This window comes from Leuresthes tenuis, unplaced genomic scaffold (genome assembly GCF_036924035.1).
Source record: "Leuresthes tenuis unplaced genomic scaffold, fLeuTen1.0.hap1 SCAF_10, whole genome shotgun sequence".
Classification (NCBI taxonomy): domain Eukaryota; kingdom Metazoa; phylum Chordata; class Actinopteri; order Atheriniformes; family Atherinopsidae; genus Leuresthes; species Leuresthes tenuis.
Window position 1 is genome coordinate 13,676,043 of NW_027325364.1, and position 6,000 is coordinate 13,682,042.

Genomic DNA, 6,000 nt, shown 5'->3' on the forward strand with positions numbered 1-6,000 from the left:
AAATTTTTTCATTTAACTGAAATGTTTTATATCTCTGGTTTAAACTCCATCGCTGCTTGGCTCTAGTGCACGATTTCTTAGATACGGCTCAGCTTTTACACGCCTTTGTCAGAGGGGAATTCCTCCTTCAAAAGTTAAAGCAGTATTTGTTCGTGTTGTTTACATGCAGGCATGTATTGAGTAACTGGAATTTCCAAGATAGTTTTGTTTTACAGTTTACTGCGTAAGCTTCTGATTAAATTTCGTCACATGATTTATGCTGATGATGATAACAAACAGTAGATAAGCTGGTTTGGTAAAAGCAATAACGTGCAATTTAAGGACATCATTGAATTTCTGATGGATATGAAACTGGAACTAAAAAGATTTCTCTTCATATATTCAGTTTATCTCAAAACACATTAAGTTGGAATTTCTCAATGATTACAAAGCAGCGGAAATAAAAACAAGTGTATTAGAACAGCCATTAAAGCTGTTTCATGTTTAGAGTTTACTGAAAAGAAAGAGTGCCATACAGAATAGGTTCCATTCATAACAAGATGTGGACACAATGCAAGAATCCACTGGAGTGATTGCCAATGCAAGCAGACTTCAAGTCCCCCCAAACAGCTGTGTCTTCTGTCTGTCCTCAGCACCTGTGTTCAGCCCTGGATGTGTGGAGAAGTCCTTCAAACACTCTACTAACAGCTTCTTAGCAACTTCACAAGCTCCAACTGCAGTGCACATTTGTAAAACTCTTGAACCAAATGGATTTCTCTCACTGGTCTCAAAGCCATTTTTGATTCTCGCTGCACTGAATCCCACGTGCACTGCAGTTCTGTCTGGCTGGGTTTCCATTCAAAAACATGTCTAAAACCACTGTGACACACACACACACACATACATATCTATAACATGCATGTGTTCTGGATGGATGCCAACAGCGATAAGACGTGCTCAGACAGGACCAACGCTCCTTAGGTTATGTGGGTATTTATGTCTCAGTGTATGTCATTTTTAGACTCTGTCAAAGTCATTAACTTTACTATGTTCTTGACAGCGTTCAAACTGCTTTGTGGCTCTATCCTCTACACAGTTTAAGCATTTTTCAACAACAATGAAAAATAACAAACAAGAAATATTAATAATGTGTTGGACTCTTGTAATGCTTGCAGTTGTTCGATGGACTGGTATCGCGCACACAGTCAGTGAATCTCAGATATGTACTGCTGGTTAAACAGAGGTATACCTGACAGTTGATTTATATCAAAAGTGAAATGTGTATATTCATCCCTGCTGACAGAGTTTTGGTCCAAAGGCTCTCTACTGACAGCTTAATGACTATCTGTCCACATATCACTACACTCACTGCTCAGTTGTGAAGGGTGGCAGAGGCAAGAATGGGAGGAAGGAGGAAGCAAAACATTCTGGAAGACTGACAGGACATACCGTACCACAGTCATCCCTTAAGACACACTGGAGGTTCTCCCTGTTAATCTTTTTCCTTGGCAACAGTGGGCTGCAGAGCAAAGGTCTTCCAGCAGCAGCTGCTAAAAGTGAAAGAGCTGAGGAGTCACATTTTTGTAGGTGATTGTGTGTGTGAGTAAGAAAAAAGAAGGGGGCTTTGTGCGTAGCCTGTGATGCATGCATTGAGGTCTTGTGTGAGCCCAACAGCAGAGCAACCTGCATGCGCTGGGAGAAATGCTGATTATGGAATCAAAACAAGAGGAGAAGCTGGTTAAACTGGGGACAGAAAGACACTTGCTACTCGTTAAAAGCCTTCACCATAAATGCCTATCACCAACTGCATTTACAAACAAGGAATGCTTAAAAAAGCATGACGTCTTTTTTCTTCCTGATTTAAAACGTAAAACTCATACTGCTTATAAAATGTCTATTAAAATGTAAGTGGTCAACAATTTTAGAAGGCAGACTCAATTTTAGCTGCAGATGTCCTGATTTTACAAAACATGGCGGTTAGCTATGACAGCAGTTAATGACCGTGAGAGCAAGTCTGAGAAAACTGAGAAAGAGTAATTGTCCAATCAAATGGATATTATAGAGGGCCACAGGGTGCAAAACATAGCATTTGTCAGGACTCTGAGGGGAACCCAGCAGCAGATCGGAACAAGGGTTTTGAGAGTAACAAATTATTAATAAAGAGTGAATTGTGAACAAAAACAACGGAAGCAGGCAGGCTCGGAGGGTGGAGGTTCACATGTAGGCCACACGAGGCGTAGAGTGAGCAGACTGGACTGATCCCCTATACTTCAGAATGATCCGGCAGGGACTGGATCTGTGGCTGCTCCTTAAATACTGCAGCCAGTTGATGAGGAGCAGGTGAGGTGATGACCTCAGCCAGGTGTGAGTTGTCAGGTACAGACACGCCCCCTCAAACATTGCCAGGAGAATGACACGAAACACAACAAACACCCAGAGACAAACAGTCATCTCGGCCAGGGATTCCTGACAGCATTAGATGAAACACAACAGCAAAATCAAAAGACAACAATGTGGAACATCAGGTTCATTGTGAAGTTTTTTTTCAGAAATGTTTTCTGTTCCGGCACATGTTTTTCTTTTTGTGGTAACGTTTTTGGTTGTTGTGTTTGCACCAGCGTAGATAGAAGATAACATGATTTAGGAAAAGAGAGGGGAAGAAACACGCTGGAGGAAGAGAAGGAAACATATCTGACCGTAGAAACAATAAGACAAAAACACATTGAGGGTCGAGGATGACAGAGGATGCCGGGGAGGGTGAGGGGCTGACAGGAAAACTGGGGGAAACACATTCCTTTTTGTCCTTCATTCTCTTCAAAACAGCAGCTGGGACAGGTGTGCGTTTACTGATGGCAGAATGTCCACAAGCTGCTCACTGCCTCCCTGTGTGCTGTGTGTGTTGATATGCTGAGTTTGCACAGTGCCTGGATGCAGACTTCATGTTAGTTGAAGCTATGTTGTGTATAATTATGGGGGAAACAAAATCCATAGATCAAACTTTGCCCATAAGGACAGAAATAGACGTCTGAATACACACATGGTGTTTGTTGGAAGCCTTTGGGAGTGTCTGAGAGACAACATGCTGTACATATAACACGTGTGCGCCTGTGTTTAAAAGGATGTGTGCAAAAGTACAAGAGTCAGCTTGTGTGTGTTGTTTAGGGAGACAGTCTCAACCTCAGGAAACAGAGGGATCCTGTTTGTGAGTTGCACTCATTGTTCAGTTGCTCACCCCCCCTCATCAGTGCAACATACACACTCATTTTACCATTTACCATTTGGCTTTCGACCAAAGACGTGCACTGATAAGCATTAGTACCGTGCTTTGATTTCCTGAGGAACACTTAGCACGGTGTCTCTTCACAGTAAAGCCACAGCTTCTAATGAAGGGTGTGTCTGAGCAGTCTATCTGACTCCCTGCTTTCTCCCTTCAGACTTAGTGTTGTCTGTCTCTTTTCAATAGAGGAACGAACAACAGAAAACACTCCCTTCTCTTCTCCAGAACTCATCATTTTCTACTTTTTTTTCTTCTTTATTTACAGCTACACCCCCCTGCTTTTCCTTATAAATGACTACTTACCAAACACAAGGCTCGTACTTATCGCTCAACTCTGACTCGTCTGCACTACCCTGTCCTAGTCTGTCGTTCTGTAAGACGGTGTGTTCATGAATTGCCACTGATTTCGTACTGATTCTAATCTTTATTCATGTGTCAATATTTGTGCATATGAATGTGTAAATTCATAAGTGTAAATTTCATTATTGCTGTCAATTTCAGTTGTTTGAACATACTTGATCTACAAGTCAATGGGAAAGGTGCTGTATAAATAAAGTTGAAGTTGAAGATCTTCATGGTACCCAGAGGATTAAACTGTTCTCTCTGAAGATTATTTTAAATCTACAATAGCTCCATATTGTCATAAACAAATGATTCTTTAAATATTAAGCCTGATGAGTAGAGTCCTCACATTCTTAGTGAATGATACTGTATCTATTTATTAATCAAATCATTCAAGTTATCTAGCTAAATTTTGTTCTCTTAAGTTGTTTTTTAGATCCATGCAGTTCAAAAGATGTAAGTGGTTTAAATTGTTAGAAACTGGTCTGTACAAATGTTCCCAGAGTGAAAATATTAATAAATCAAAAAAGATTAAGAATGATACATAAAGTGTTTATGTATAATTATGCCAAGATTATAAAAAACAATGGTGAAAAATGTAACGTTTAAATATGCAGATGAATCGCTGTCTAATAAGATTCTGATTTGCATTTAGTGACAAAGTGAAGTAAAATAACAAGGGAAATCAGCATTTTTGACATTGTTTCTACTACTCCAATAAAAGATATCTTATAGAAGCAAAAACCTCACACTTTACAAGTGAATCACTATATTTTTGGAGTTTTGATGACTAATTACCTACCATTTATCAAATTAAATTCCCATTAACCTTCACTTGTGATTGGTACCATTTGATAGCCTGTAGGAAAATGAGAAAATTGTGAAGATATCAATTTATTCCTTGTTTTTTTTTAATCCTTTTTTTTTAAATTTTTTTAAATTTTAAATTTTTTATGTAAATTTTTTTTACATAACTACTTAGATAACCTTTATGATGTGACATTTAAAACCCAGTGAATTCTTTATCCAGTGGGGATGTGCCATTCAGATACACTCACATTCATCTTCACCCCACAGGACAGGTTCGTCTCACTCTTCTACTCGTCTTGTCAAACATATGACTTGGAAGCTGCTTTCCTCATCAATTATGGTCAGTGAGAGCAGTGACGCATGTAAAGGCGTGCTGTAACAGTGTGTAGCTGGAACACAAACGGAACATATGCACTCATGAACTAACGAACAAGAGCATATGGTATGAAAGTGGGACAAGGGATTAAAATGCAATAAAGCCAAATGAGTTGGTGAAAATATGAATGAAAGACTTTCAGTAGGTTCATGTCACATAGAGATCATGTCATAATGCAGCAAAGAAGACACACAAGACAGTTTTGTTCGCCTTTGCTTGTTTATGCTGCCTAAACAAAGGTGGTAAGCTGCTGCCTCAGTATGTGATTTCAAATATCATGCCAGCATTGTGGAATCAGAGCCTTAGTGTCTAAAGCACTGTGTTCTGCTGTTTCAACCCAGATTTGGCTCTGTGACAACTTCTACCGCTGGCTCAAGGGAGCATCATATTTGACCCACTACCAACACATGTACCTTAGAAACAGAACATCAAGGGGCACAAGTCCCTCCTTCAACAGACTGTGATAAGGACTTTAGCTGAGCTGCAACCAGGAGTTAAACTGGGTTTGTGCACAAAGTTTTTTATCAAGCGGTGTTTCACTTTGCATAACTTTAACAAAGTGCATATTCCAACAACTTTTTCAGGCTTTAAGGCATAAAAACACGCAATTTTCCATTAACCCTTCCTACTTTAGTGCTGTGTTAAAACGCTTGGTCTTCAGGACTCACAATGTTAGTCACAGAACAAAGCGATGAATCTGATGACCTTATTTCTCGAGTGATTCACACCAGATGTGTTCAGAAATTCAGAAAATTAATACTCAAGAAAGACACATTCCTCTGGTGCCCGCACAAATCCGTCATTCTAGGTACAGGGTAAAAGTATACCTCTCTGTGAGCACATTCTGTATCAATAATGCAGTATTGTTGCCACTGAAGGAGGAATTATTTTTTCATTAAAATGTAATTTTCATTGTAATTAAAAAATAGTTGCAACATAGCGGTATAACAGAGAGAGAGAGAGAGAAACGAGACAAACATGCACGCTCTCACTTACTTTTACTATTTCCAGAGTTTTCCATGACTTTTCAGAGTCAGAATAAAATTTCAGTCACCACTTTTTCCCAATCTTGAAAACTCTGCGGATGAGTGAACATATTACAAAAGACAAAAAAAAGGGGTCTGACATGAATGTACCATGTTAAGATAAATGTTCTACGTGTAGCTCTGAACCTAAAACATTTAAGAGAAATACATTTCTGAAACATACTTGATGT